General features: G+C 43.2%; 1 long non-coding RNA gene across 1 annotated transcript in view; it reads left to right on the top strand.

Annotated features, from left to right (window-relative positions):
* The first annotated feature begins 280 nt into the window (after positions 1-280).
* Positions 281-15,159, top strand: part of LOC308610240 — a 704,474-nt gene continuing 689,595 nt past the window's right edge. The window contains exon 1 of the long non-coding RNA XR_014014462.1: positions 281-362. This is a non-coding gene — a long non-coding RNA (uncharacterized lncRNA). The remainder of the gene's footprint in view (positions 363-15,159) is intronic.

Here is a 15,159-nt window from a genome sequence, read left to right on the forward strand (position 1 = left end):
ATTCAGGTACAATGATTCTAAGTGAAATAAGTCACACAGAAAAAGAAACTTATCATAAGATATCACGTATGACGATCCTGTAAACATGGCTACACATGAACTGAGTTAGGAAAGAGAACAGAGTCTCACCTTTAGAAAACACTCTTATGCCTGCTTATGGGGAAAGGAGAGGTGGGGTGATGCATAAAACCAGAGTTTGATATAAGTATAGGTACCATTTCTAAAACCAACTGTGGAAGAGAGAAGAGCTACACCTTCCTCAGTGAACGAGACTCAAAACCCCATATTTCCCGCAGAGGAATAGATCTGACTAGTAAGAATCTTCAAACCTATGTATTGATATGTCTCTGTAAGGGAATCAAGTGTGTCTAGACTGGCATAAACATGACAGCGAGAATCAGCTCAAACCCACTATAAAAAGGAATTTCAAAAACAAAACCCAAAAAACAGGGAAATTCTTTACATTTCTTTCAATGTCTCTGATGAAACCTGGAATGACCCTATCTACAATGACAGCTGGATGTGGTATAAGGCTGGACACTTGGGACTGAGAGGATTGGTGAGATTGGGTGAGCAAATGCAGACCCTTTAAAGCAAAAATGCATGGCCCCCATTCCATGGGTCCCAACTCTCCAGGTTGAAGGGAATATTACTACAGCTATAACATGTATGGGAAACCTAGAGAATGGACACACTGAGAATACAAAAGGTTTCTAAAACTCAACGAGTAGTCCGTCTCCTGGCGCTCCGGTGTGACTTTCCAACTGCTTTACTATCAATCTCCCAAATTTGAGAGACAGCCCCTTTAACCTCATGGATCGCACAGGTTGCCAATTTTGCAGAGGATGGAAGGGAAGAGGCAGAACCAATGAGAGAGTAGCTGTTAGGCATTTGGACGGGCACATATCACTCTAATTTCCCGGCAGGAAGAAGAATTAACCAAAGTCTCAGCCACCCACCGGGAACCAGTATAGTTAATGAACCAAAATTTTGGACTTGCGTGCAGCTCACAAAAAACGAGTTGAAAAATTGAACTCAGGGGCACAGCAATTCACAAACTGGCAGAGTAATAAAGGACAACTATCCTCAAAAAATCGGTTGATGGAAGGCAACGAGGCGGACTTGAAAGCGAGGCAGAATACCAGGAAACAGATTTCAAGAGGTACGATGGAATCGCCTTTAAAGCACAGGAAGAGGGGCACAAGTTCGACAATGATGCACTTGGCCAAAAGGGCATATGCGTTTTCTCCTGAATATATTCAGGAGAAAACGCATACCCCCTTTTTGGCCAAGCAAGCAAGCGGGCAATGCAAATCTGCACTTCAAAGAAGTATCACTTCCCACCGGTCCAAAGGGACATCCACAAATGTGTAAAAACCAGAAAGGCAAGACAGGCCCTGGAGAACAGGGAGCCTTGTTATGCTGATGGGCGGGATGTAAATTGCCAACTGCCTCACTGGATGAGTGCATTGCTTTCCCTAAAACAAGTAAACAACAGAGCTACAGAGCCAAGGGCACTTCCAGTCTAGGGAATATACCTTGGGAAAACTGAAAATCAATAAGACACAGCCACCCCCAAATTTAGGGGTGCACTGCTTATAAGAACCTCAACTTATGTACACCTTAAATATCCCAGGAAATATAAAAATGGTTCAAAAAATTGTAGTACTTATGTACGATGGAATATCCCTCAGCCATGAAATCAATGTCATAAGACAAGGAGCAGCAAAGTGAGTGGATTCATGTACGTTGATTCTAAGTGAAATAAGTCACACAGAAAAACAAACTTATCATAAGATATCACTTATGAAGATCCTGTAAACATGGCTGCACATGAACTGAGTTAGGAAAGAGAACAGAGTCTCACCTTTAGGAAACACTCTTATGCCTGCTTAAGGGGGAAGGAGAGGTGGGGTGATGCATAAAACCAGAGTTTGATATAAGCACAGGTACCGTTTCTAAAACCAACTGTGGAATTGACGAGACCTACACCTTCCTCAGTGAAAGGGAATCAAAACCCCATATTTCCCGCAGAGGAATAGATCTGACTAGTAAGAAACTTAAAACCTCTGTATTGATATGTCACTGTAAGGGAATCAAGTGTGTCTAGACTGACATAAACATGGCAGCGAGAATCAGCTCAAACCCACTATAAAAAGGAATTTCAAAAACAAAACCAAAAAACAGGGAAATTCTTTACAATTCCTTCAGGGTCTCTGATGAAACCTGGAATGACCCTATCTACAATGACAGCTGGATGTGGTATAAATCTGGACACTTGGGACTGAGAGGATTGGTGAGATTGGGTGAGCAAATGCAGAGCCTTTAAAGCAAAAATGCATGGCCCCCATTCCATGGGTCCCAACTCTCCAGGTTGAAGGGAATATAACTACAGCTATAACATGTATGGGAAACCTAGAGAATGGACACACTGTGAATACAAAAGGTTTCTAAAACTCAACGAATAGTCCCTCTCCTTGTGCTCGGGTTTGACTTTCCAACTGCTTTACTATCAATCTCCCAAATTGGAGAGACAGCCCCTTTAAGCTCCTGGTTCGCACACGTTGCCAATTTTGCAGAGGATGGAAGGGAAGAGGGAGAACCAATGAGAGAGTAGCTGTTAGGCATTTGGACGGGCATATGTCACTCTAATTTCCCTGCAGGAAGAAGAATTAACCAAAGGCTAAGCCACCCACCGGGAACCAGTATAGGTCCTGAACAAAAATTTTGGACTTGCGTACGGCTCACAAAAAACGAGTTGAAAAATTGACCTCAGGGGCACAGCAATTCACAAACTGGCAGAGTAATAAAGGACATCTATCGTCCAAAAATCCGTTGAGGGAAGGCAACGAGACGGACTTGAAATCGAGGCAGAATAGCAGGAAACAGATTTCAAGAGGTACGTTGGAATCGCCTTTAAAGCACAGGAAGAGGGGCACAACTTCGACAATGACGCACTTGGCCAAAAAGGGCATTAGCGTTTTCTCCTGAATATATTCAGGAGAAAACGCATACGACCTTTTTGGCCAAGCAAGCAAGCGGGCAATGCAAATCTGCACTACAAAGAAGTATCACTTCCCACCAGTCAAAAGGGATATCCACAAATGTGTAAAAACCAGAAAGGCAAGACAGGCCCTGGAGAAAAGGGAGCCTTGTTATGCTGATGGGCGGGATGTAAATTGCCAACTGCCTCACTGGAGGAGTGCATTGCATTCCCTAAAACAAGTAAACAACAGAGCTACAGAGCCAAGGGCACTTCCAGTCTAGGGAATATACCTTGGGAAAACTGAAAATCAATAAGACAGAGCCACCCCCAAATTTAGGGCTGCACTGCTTACAAGAACCTCAACTTGGGTACACCTTAAATATCCCAGGAAATATAAATATGGTTCAAAAAACTGTGGTATTTATGTACGATGAAATAACCCTCAGCCATGAAATCAATGTCATAAGACCAGGAGCATCAAAGTGAGTGGATTCAGGTACGATGATTCTAAGTGAAATAAGTCACACAGAAAAAAGAAACATATCATAAGATATCACTTATGAAGATCCTGTAAACATGGCTACACATGAACTGAGTTAGGAAAGAGAACAGAGTCTCACATTTAGAAAACACTCTTATGCCTGCTTAAGGGGAAAGGAGAGGTGGGGTGATGCATAAAACCAGAGTTTGATATAAGTACAGGTACCATTTCTAAAACCAACTGTGGAATAGACTAGACCTAAACCTTCCTCAGTGAAAGGGACTCAAAACCCCATATTTCCCGCAGAGGAATAGATCTGACTAGTAAGAATCTTAAAACCTATGTATTGATATGTCTCTGTAACGGAATCAAGAGTGTCTAGACTGGCATAAACATGACAGCGAGAATCAGCTCAAACCCCCTATAAAAAGGAATTTCAAAAACAAAACCGAAAAAACAGGGAAATTCTTTACATTTCTTTCAGGGTCTCTGATGAAACCTGGAATGACCCTATCTGCAATGACAGCTGGATGTGGTATAAGGCTGGACACTGGGGACTGAGAGGGTTGGTGAGATTGGGTGAGGAAATGCAGACCCTTTAAAGGAAAAATGCATGGCCCCCATTCCATGGGTCCCAACTCTAGGTTGAAGGCAATATTACTACAGCTATAACATGTATGGGAAACCTAGAATATGGACACACTGTGAATACAAAATGTTTCTAAAACTCAAAGAATAGTCCCTCTCCTGGTGCTCCGGTTTGACTTTCCAACTGCTTTACTATCAATCTCCCAAATTGGAGAGACAGCCCTTATAACCTCCTGGTTCGCACAGGATGCCAATTTTCCAGAGGATGTAAGGGAAGAGGCAGAACCAATGAGAGAGTACCTGTTAGGCATTTGAACGGGCACAGGTCACTCTAATTTCCCGGCAGGAAGAAGAATTAACCAAACTCTCAGCCACCCACCGGGAACCAGTATACGTCCTGAACCAAAATTTTGGAATTGCGTACAGCTCACAAAAAAAGAGTTGAAAAATTGAACTCAGGGGCACAGCAATTCACAAACTGGCAGAGTAATAAAGGACAACTATCGTCCAAAAATCTGTTGAGGGAAGGCAACGAGGCGGACTTGAAAGCGAGGCAGAATACCAGGAAACAGATTTCAAGAGGTACGTTGGAATCGCCTTTAAAGCACAGGAAGAGGGGCACAACTTCGACAATGACGCACTTGGCCAAAAGGGCGTATGCGTTTTCTCCTGAAAATATTTTCAGGAGAAAACGCATACGCCCTTTTTGGCCAAGCAAGCAAGCGGGCAATGCAAATCTGCACTACAAAGAAGTATCACTTCCCACCGGTCAAAAGGGACATCCACAAATGTGTAAAAACCAGAAAAGCAAGACAGGCCCTGGAGAACATGGAGCCTTGTTATGCTGATGGGCGGGATGTAAATTGCCAACTGCCTCACTGGAGGAGTGCATTGCGTTCCCTAAAACAAGTAAACAACAGAGCTATAGAGCGAAGGGCACTTCCAGTCTACGGAATATTCCTGGGAAAACTGAAAATCAATAAGACAGAGCCACCCCCAAATTTAGGGCTGCACTGCTTACAAGAACCTCAACTTGGGTACACCTTAAATATCCCAAGAAATATAAAAATGGTTCCAAAAACTGTGGTATTTATGTACGATGGAATATCCCTCAGTCAAGAAATCAATGTCATAAGACCAGGAGCAGCAAAGTGAGTGGATTCATGTACGTTGATTCTAAGTAAAATAAGTCACACAGAAAAAGAAACTTATCATAAGATATCACTTATGAAGATCCTGTAAACATGGCTACACATGAACTGAGTTAGGAAAGAGAACAGAGTCTCACATTTAGAAAACACTCTTATGCCTGCTTAAGGGGGAAGGAGAGGTGGGGTGATGCATAAAACCAGAGTTTCACATAAGCACAGGTACCATTTCTAAAAGCAACTGTGGAATAGACTAGACCTAAACCTTCCTCACTGAAAGGGACTCAAAACCCCATATTTCCCGCAGAGGAATAGATCTGACTAGTAAGAATATTAAAACCTATGTATTGATATGTCTCTGTAAGGGAATCAAGTGTGTCTAGACTTGCATAAACATGACAGCGAGAATCAGCTCAAACCAACTATAAAAAGGAATTTCAAAAACAAAACCAAAAAACAGGGAAATTCTTTACATTTATTTCAGGGTCTCTGATGAAACCTGGAATGACCCTATCTACAATGACAGCTGGCTGTGGTATAAGGCTGGACACTTGGGACTCAGAAGATTGGTGAGATAGGGTGAGCAAAGGCAGACCCTTTAAAGCAAAAATGCATGGCCTCCATTACATGGGTCCCAACTCTCCAGGTTGAAGGGAATATTACTACAAATATAACATGTATGGGAAAACTAGAGAATGGACACACTTGGAATATAAAAGGTTTCTAAAAAAAACGAATAGTCCCTCTCCTAGTGCTCCGGTTTGACTTTCCAACTGCTTTACTATCAATCTCACAAATTGGAGAGACAGCCCCATTAAGCTCCTGGTTCGCACAGTTTGACAATTTTGCAGAGGATGGAAGGGAAGAGGGAGAACCAATGGGAGAGTAGCTGTTAGGCATTTGGACGGGCACATGTCACTCTAATTTCCCGGCGGAAGAAGAATTAACCAAAGTCTCAGCCACCCACCGGGAACCAGTATAGGTCCTGAACCAAAATTTTGGACTTGCGTACAGCTCACAAAAAACGAGTTGAAAAATTGAGCTCAGGGGCTTAGCAATTCACCAACTGGCAGAGTAATAAAGGACAACTATCGTCCAAAAATCAGTTGAGGGAAAGCAACGAGGCGGACTTGAAAGAGAGGCAGAATACCATGAAACAGATTTCAAGAGGTACGTTGGAATCGCCTTTAAAGCACAGTAAGAGGGGCACAACTTCGACAATGTCACACTTGGCCAAAAGGGCGTATGCGTTTTCTCCTGAATATATTCAGGAGAAAACACATACCCCCTTTTTGGCCAAGCAAGCAAGCGGGCAATGCAAATCTGCACTACAAAGTAGTATCACTTCCCACCGGTCAAAAGGGACATCCACAAATGTGTAAAAACCAGAAAGGCAAGACTGGCCCTGGAGAAGAGGGAGCCTTGTTATGCTGATGGGAGGGATGTAAATTGCCAACTGCCTCACTGGAGGAGTGCATTGTGTTCCCTAAAACAAGTAAACAACTGAGCTACAGAGCCAAGGGCACTTCCAGTCTAGGGAGTATACCTTGGGAAACTGGAAATCAATAAGGAAGAGCCACCCCCAAATTTAGGGCTGCACTGCTTAAAAGAACCTCAACTTGGGTACACCTTAAATATCCCAGGAAATATAAAAATGGTTCAAAAATTTGTGGTACTTATGTACGATGGAATATCCCGCATCCATGAAATCAGTGTCATAAGACCAGGAGCAGCAAAGTGAGTGGATTCAGGTACGATGATTCTAAGTGAAATAAGTCACACAGAAAAAAGAAACTTATCATAAGATATCACTTATGAAGATCCTGTAAACATGGCTACACATGAACTGAGTTAAGAAAGAGAACAGAGTCTCACATTTAGAAAACACTGTTATGCCTCCTTAAGGGGGAAGGAGAGGTGGGGTGATGCATAAAACCAGAGTTTGATATAAGCACGGGTACCGTTTCTAAAACCAACTTTGGAATACACAAGACCTACACCTTCCTCAGTGAAAGGGACTCAAAACCCCATATTTCCCGCAGAGGAATAGATCTGACTAGAAAGAATCTTAAAACCTATGTATTGATATGTCTCCGTAAGGGAATCAAGTGTGTCTAGACTGCCATAAACATGGCAGCGAGAATCAGCTCAAACCCACTATAAAAAGGAATTTCAAAAACAAAAGCAAAAAACCGGGAAATTCTTTACAATTCCTTCAGGGACTCTGATGAAACCTGGAATGACCCTATCTACAATGACAGCTGGATGTGGCATAAGGCTGAACACTTGGGACTGAGAGGATTGGTGAGATTGGGTGAGCAAATGCAGACCCTTTAAAGCAAAAATGGATGGCCCCCATTCCAAGGGTCCCAACTCTCCAGGTTGAGGGGAATATTACTACAGCTATAACTTGTACGGGAAACCTAGAGAATGGACAAACTGTAAATACAAAAGGTTTCTAAAACTCAAGGAATAGTCCCTCTCCTGGTGCTCCGGTTTGACTTTCCAACTGCTTTATTATCAATCTCCCAACTTGGAGAGACAGCCCCTTTAACCTCCTGGTTTGCACCGGTTGCCAATTTGGCAGAGGATGGAAGGGAAGAGGGAGAACCAGTGAGAGAGTAGCTGTTTGGCATTTGGACAGGCACATGTCACTCTAATTTCCCGGCAGGAAGAAGAATTAACCAAAGTCTCCGCCACCCACCGGGAACCAGTAAAGGTCCTGAACCAAAATTTTGGACTTGCGTACAGCTCACAAAAAAACGAGTTGAAAAATTGAGCTCAGGGTCACAGCAATTCACAAACAGGCAGAGTAATAAAGGACATCTATCGTCCAAAAATCTGTTGAGGGAAGGCAACGAGGCGGACATGAAAGCGAGGCAGAATTCCAGGAAACAGATTTCAAGAGGTACGTTGGAATCGCCTTTAAAGCACAGGAAGAGGGGCACAACTTCGACAAAGACGCACTTGGCCAAAAGGGCGTATGCGTTTTCTCCTGAATATATTTTCAGGAGAAAACGCATACTCCCTTTTTGGCCAAGCAAGCAAGCGGGCAATGCAAATTTGCATTACAAAGAAATATCACTTCCCACCGGTCAAAAGGGACATCCACAAATGTGTAAAAACCAGAAAAGCAAGACAGGCCCTGGAGAACAGGGAGCCTTGTTATGCTGATGGGCGGGATGTAAATTGCCAACTGCCTCACAGGAGGAGTGCATTGCGTTCCCTAAAACAAGTAAACAACAGAGCTATAGAGCCAAGGGCACTTCCAGTCTACGGAATATACCTGGGAAAACTGAAAATCAATAAGACAGAGCCACCACCAAATTTAGGGCTGCACTGCTTTTAAGAACCTCACCTTGTGTACACCTTAAATATCCCAGGAAATATAAAAATGGTGCAAAAAATTGTAGTACTTATGTACGATGGAATATCCCTCAGCCATGAAATCAATGTCATAAGACCAGGAGCAGCAAAGTGAGTGGATTCAGGTACGTTGATTCTAAGTAAAATAAGTCACACAGAAAAAGAAACTTATCAAAAGATATCACTTATGAATATCCTGTAAACATGGCTACACATGAACTGAGTTAGGAAAGAGAACAGAGTCTCACATTTAGTAAACACTCTTATGCCTGCTTAAGGGGGAAGGAGAGGTGGGGTGATGCATAAAACCAGAGTTTGACATAAGCACAGGTACCATTTCTAAAACCAACTTTGGAATAGACAAGACCTACACCTTGCTCAGTGAAAGGGACTCAAAACCCCATATTTCCCGCACAGGAATAGATCTGACTAGTAAGAAACTTAAAACCTCTGTATTGATATGTCTCTGTAAGGGAATCAAGTGTGTCTAGACTGGCATAAACATGGCAGCGAGAATCAGCTCAAACCCACTATAAAAAGGAATTTAAAAAACAAAACCAAAAAACAGGGAAATTCTTTACAATTCTTTCAGGGTGTCTGATGAAACCTGGAATGACCCTATCTACAATGACAGCTGGATGTGGTATAAGGCTGGACACTTGGGACTGAGAGGATTGGTGAGATTGGGTGAGCAAAGGCAGAGCCTTTAAAGCAAAAATGCATGGACACCATTCCATGGGTCCCAACTCTCCAGGTTGAAGGGAATATTACTACAGCTATAACATGTATGGGAGACCTAGAGAATGGACACACTGTGAATACAAAAGGTTTCTAAAACTCAACGAAGAGTCCCTCTCCTGGTGCTCCGGTTTGACTTTCCAACTGCTTTACTATCAATCTCCCAACTTGGAGAGACAGTCCCTTTAACCTCCTGGTTCGCACAGGTTGCCAATTTGGCAGAGGATGGAAGGGAAGAGGGAGAACCAATGAGAGAGTAGCTGTTAGGCATTTGGACGGGCACATGTCACTCTAATTTCCCGGCAGGAAGAAGAATTAACCAAAGTCTCAGACACCCATCGGGAACCAGTATAGGTCCTGAACCAAAATTTTGGACTTGCGTACAGCTCACAAAAAACGTGTTGAAAAATGGAGCTAAGGGGCACAGCAATTCAGAAACTGGCAGAGTAATAAAGGACAACTATCGTCCAAAAATCTGTTGAGGGAAGGCAACGAGGCGCACTTGAAAGCGAGGCAGAATAGCAGGAAACAGATTTCAAGAGGTACATTGGAATCGCCTTTAAAGCACAGGAAGAGGGGCACAACTTCGACAATGACTCACTTGGCCAAAAAGGGCGTTTGCGTTTTCTCCTGAATATATTCAGGAGAAAACACATACGCCCTTTTTGGCCGAGCAAGCAGGCGGGCAATGCAAATCTGCACTACAAAGAAGTATCACTTCCCACCGGTAAATAGGGACATCCACAAAATGTGTAAAAACCAGAAAGGCAAGACAGTCCCTGGAGAACAGGGAGCCTTGATATGCTGATGGGCGGGATGTAAATTGCCCACTGCCTCAATGGAGGAGTGCATTGTGTTACCTAAAACAAGTAAACAACAGAGTTACAGAGCCAAGGGCACTTCCCGGCAAGGGAATATACCATGGGAAAACTGAAAATCAATAAGACAGAGCCACCCCCAAATTTAGGGCTGCACTGCTTACAAGAACCTCAACTTGGGTACACCTTAAATATCCCAGGAAATATAAAAATGGTTCAAAAAACCGTGGTATTTATGTACGATGGAATAACCCTCAGCCATGAAATCAATGTCATAAGACCAGGAGCATCAAAGTGAGTGGATTCAGGTATGATGATTCTAAGTGAAAAAAGTCACACAAAAAAGAAACATATCATAAGATATCACTTATTAAGATCCTGTAAACATGGCTACACCTGAACTGAGTTAGGAAGGAGAACAGAGTCTCACATTTAGAAAACACTCTTTTGCCTGCTTAAGGGGAAAGGAGAGGTGGGGTGATGCATAAAACCAGAGTTTCATATAAGTACAGGTACCATTTCTAAAACCAACTGTGGAATAGACTAGACCTAAACCTTCCTCAGTGAAAGGGACTCAAAACCCCATATTTCCCGCAGAGGAATAGATCTGACTAGTAAGAATCTTAAAACCTATGTATTGATATGTCTCCATAAGGGAATCAAGTGTGTCTAGACTGGCATAAACATGGCAGCGAGAATCAGCTCAAACCCACTATAAAAAGGAATTTCAAAAACACAACCAAAAAACAGGGAAATTCTTTACAATTCCTTCAGGGTCTCCGATGAAACCTGGAATGACCCTATCTGCAATGACAGCTGGATGTGGTATAAGGCTGGACACTTGGGACTGAGAGGGTTGGTGAGATTGGGTGAGCAAATGCAGACCCTTTAAAGCAAAAATGCATGGCCCCCATTCCATGGGTCCCAACTCTCCAGGTTGAAGGCAATATTACTACAGCTATAACATGTACGGGAAACCTAGAATATGGACACACTGTGAATACAAAAGGTTTCTAAAACTCAACGAATAGTCCCTCTCCTGGTGCTCCAGTTTGACTTTCCGACTGCTTTACTATCAATCTCCCAAATTGGAGAGACAGCCCCTTTAACCTCCTGGTTCGCACAGGTTGCCAATTTTGCAGAGGATGTAAGGGAAGAGGCAGAACCAATGAGAGAGTAGCTGTTAGGCATTTGGACGGGCACATGTCACTCTAATTTCCCGGCAGGAAGAAGAATTAACCAAAGTCTCAGCCACCCACCGGGAACCAGTATAGGTCCTGAACCAAAATTTTGGAATTGCGTACAGCACACAAAAAAAGAGTTGAAAAATTGAACTCAGGGGCACAGCAATTCACAAACAGGCAGAGTAATAAAGGACAACTATCGTCCAAAAATCTGTTGAGGGAAGACAATGAGGCAGACTTGAAAGCGAGGCAGAATAGCAGGAAACAGATTTCAAGAGGTACGTTGGAATCGCCTTTAAAGCACAGGAAGAGGGGCACAACTTCGACAATGACGCACAAGGCCAAAAAGGGCGTATGCGTTTTCTCCTGAATATATTTACGAGAAAACGCATACGCCCTTTTTGGCCTAGCAAGCAAGCGGGCAATGCAAATCTGCACTACAAAGAAGTATCACTTCCCACCGGTCAAATGGGATATCCACAAATGTGTAAAAACCAGAAAGGCAAGACAGGCCCTGGAGAAAAGGGAGCCTTGTTATGCTGATGGGCGGGATGTAAATTGCCAACTGCCTCACTGGAGGAGTGCATTGCGATCCCTAAAACAAGTAAACAGCAGAGCTACTGAGCCAATTGCACTTCCAGTCTAGGGAATATACCTTGGGAAAACTGAAAATCAATAAGACAGAGCCACCCCCATATTTAGGGCTGAACTGCTTACAAGAACCTCAACTTGGGTACACCTTAAATATCCCAGGAAATATAAAAATGGTTTAAAAAACTGTGGTATTTATGTACGATGGAATATCCCTCAGCCATGAAATCAATGACATAAGACCAGGAGCAGCAAAGTGAGTGGATTCAGGTACGATGATTCTAAGTGAAATAAGTCACACAGAAAAAGAAACTTATCATAAGATATCACTAATGAAGATCCTGTAAACATGGCTACACATGAACTGAGTTAGGAAAGAGAACAGGATCTCACAATTAGAAAACACTCTTATGCCTGCTTAAGGGGGAAGGAGAGGTGGGGTGATGCATAAAACCAGAGTTTGATATAAGCACGGATACCGTTTCTAAAACCAACTGTGGAATAGACAAGACCTACACCTTCCTCAGTGAAAGGGAATCAAAACCCCATATTTCCCGCAGAGGAATAGATCTGACTAGTAAGAAAGTTAAAACCTCTGTATTGATATGTCTCCGTAAGGGAATCAAGTGTGTCTAGCCTGGCATAAACATGGCAGCGAGAATCAGCTCAAACAAACTATAAAAAAGAATTTCAAAAACAAAACCAAAAAACCGGGAAATTCTTTACAATTCCTTCAGGGTCTCTGATGAAACCTGGAATGATCCTATCTACAATGACAGCTGGATGTGGCATAAGGCTGGACACTTGGGACTGAGAGGATTGGTGAGATTGGGTGAGCAAATGCATACCCTTTAAAGCAAAAATGCATGGACCCCATTCCATGGGTCCCAACTCTCCAGGTTGAAGGGAATATTACTACAGCTATAACATGTACGGGAAACCTAGAGAATGGACACACTGTGAATACAAAAGGTTTCTAAAACTCAACGTATAGTCCCTCTCCTGGTGCTCCGGTTTGACTTTCCAACTGCTTTACTATCAATCTCCCAACTTGGAGAGACAGACCCTTTAACCTCCTGGTTTGCACAGGTTGCCAATTTGGCAGAGGATGGAAGGGAAGAGGGAGAACCAGTGAGAGAGTAGCTGTTTGGCATTTGGCCGGGCACATGTCACTCTAATTTCCCGGCAGAAAGAAGAATTAACCAAAGTCTCCGCCACCCACCGGGAACCAGTAAATGTCCTGAACTAAAATTTTGGACTTGCGTACAGCTCACAAAAAAACGAGTTGAAAAATGGAGCTCAGGGACACAGCAATTCACAAACTGGCAGAGTAATAAAGGACAACTATCGTCCAACAATCTGTTGAGGGAAGGCAACGAGGCGGACTTGAAAGCGAGGCAGAATAGCAGGAAACAGATTTCAAGAGGTACGTTGGAATCGCCTTTAAAGCACAGGAAGAGGGGCACAACTTCGACAATGACGCACTTGGCCAAAAAGGGCGTATGCGATTTCTCCTGAATATATTCAGGAGAAAACGGATACGCCCTTTTTGGCCAAGCAAACAAGGGGGCACTGCAAATCTGCACTACAAAGAAGTATCACTTCTCACCGGTCAAAAGGGACATCCACATAATGTGTAAAAACCAGAAAGACAAGACAGGCCCTGGAGAACAGGGAGCCTTGTTATGCTGATGGGCGGGATGTAAATTGCCAACTGCCTCACTGAAGGAGTGCATTGTGTTCCCTAAAACAAGTAAACAACAGAGCTACAGAGCCAAGGGCACTTCCAGTCCAGGGAATATACCTTGGGAAAAATGGAAATCAATAAGACAGAGCCACCCCCAAATTTACGGCTGCACTGCTTACAAGAACCTCACCTTGGGTACACCTTAAATATCCCAGGAAATATAAAAATGGTTCAAAAAATTGTGGTACTTATGTACGATGGAGTATCCCTCAGCCATGAAATCAATGTCATAAGACCAGGAGCAGCAAAGTGAGTGGATACAGGTACGATGATTCAAAGTGAAATAAGTCACACAGAAAAAAGAAACTTATCATAAGATATCACTTATGAAGAACCTGTAAACATGGCTACACATGAACTGAGTTAAGAATGAGAACAGAGTCTCACATTTAGAAAACACTGTTATGCCTCCTTAAGGGGGAAGGAGAGGTGGGGTGATGCATAAAACCAGAGTTTGATATAAGCACGGGTACCGTTTCTAAAACCAACTTTGGAATAGACAAGACCTACACCTTCCTCAGTGAAAGGGACTCAAAACCCCATATTTCCCGCAGAGGAATACATCTGACTAGTAAGAATCTTAAAACCTATGTATTGATATGTCTCCGTAAGGGAATCAAGTGTTTCTAGACTGGCATAAACATGTCAGCGAGAATCAGCTCAAACCAACTATAAAAAGGAATTTCAAAAACAAAACCAAAAAACGGGGAAATTCTTTACAATTCCTGCAGGGTCTCTGATGAAACCTGGAATGACCATATCTACAATGACAGCTGGATGTGGCATAAGGCTGGACACTTGGGACTGAGAGGATTGGTGAGATTGGGTGAGCAAATGCAGACCCTTTAAAGCAAAAATGGATGGCCCCCATTCCAAGGGTCCCAACTCTCCAGGTTGTAGGGAATATTACTACAGCTATAACATGTACGGGAAACCTAGAGAATGGACACACTGTGAATACAAAAGGTTTCTAAAACTCAACGAGTAGTCCCTCTCCTGGTGCTCCGCTTTGACTTTCCAACTGCTTTACTATCAATCTCCCAACTTGGAGAGACAGCCCCTTTAACCTCCTGGTTTGCACAGGTTGCCTATTTGGCAGAGGATGGAAGGGAAGAGGGAGAACCAGTGAGAGAGTAGCTGTTTGGCCTTTGGACGGGCACATGTCACTCTAATTTCCCGGCAGGAAGAAGAATTAACCAAAGTCTCAGCCACCCACCGGGAACCAGTATAGGTCCTGAACCAAAATTTTGGACTTGCGTACAGCTCACAAAAAACGAGTTGAAAAATTGAGCTCAGGGGCACAGCAATTCACCAACTGGCAGAGTAATAAAGGACAACTATCATCCAAAAATCTGTTGAGGGAAGACAATGAGGCAGACTTGAAAGCGAGGCAGAATAGCAGGAAACAGATTTCAAGAGGTACGTTGGAATCGCCTTTAATGCACAGGAAGAGGGGCACAACTTCGACAATGACGCACTTGGCCAAAAAGGGCGTATGTGATTTCTCCTGAA

The sequence above is a fragment of the Mesoplodon bidens genome (assembly GCF_964165515.1).
Source record: "Mesoplodon bidens genome assembly, contig: HAP1_SCAFFOLD_61, whole genome shotgun sequence".
NCBI lineage: Eukaryota > Metazoa > Chordata > Mammalia > Artiodactyla > Ziphiidae > Mesoplodon > Mesoplodon bidens.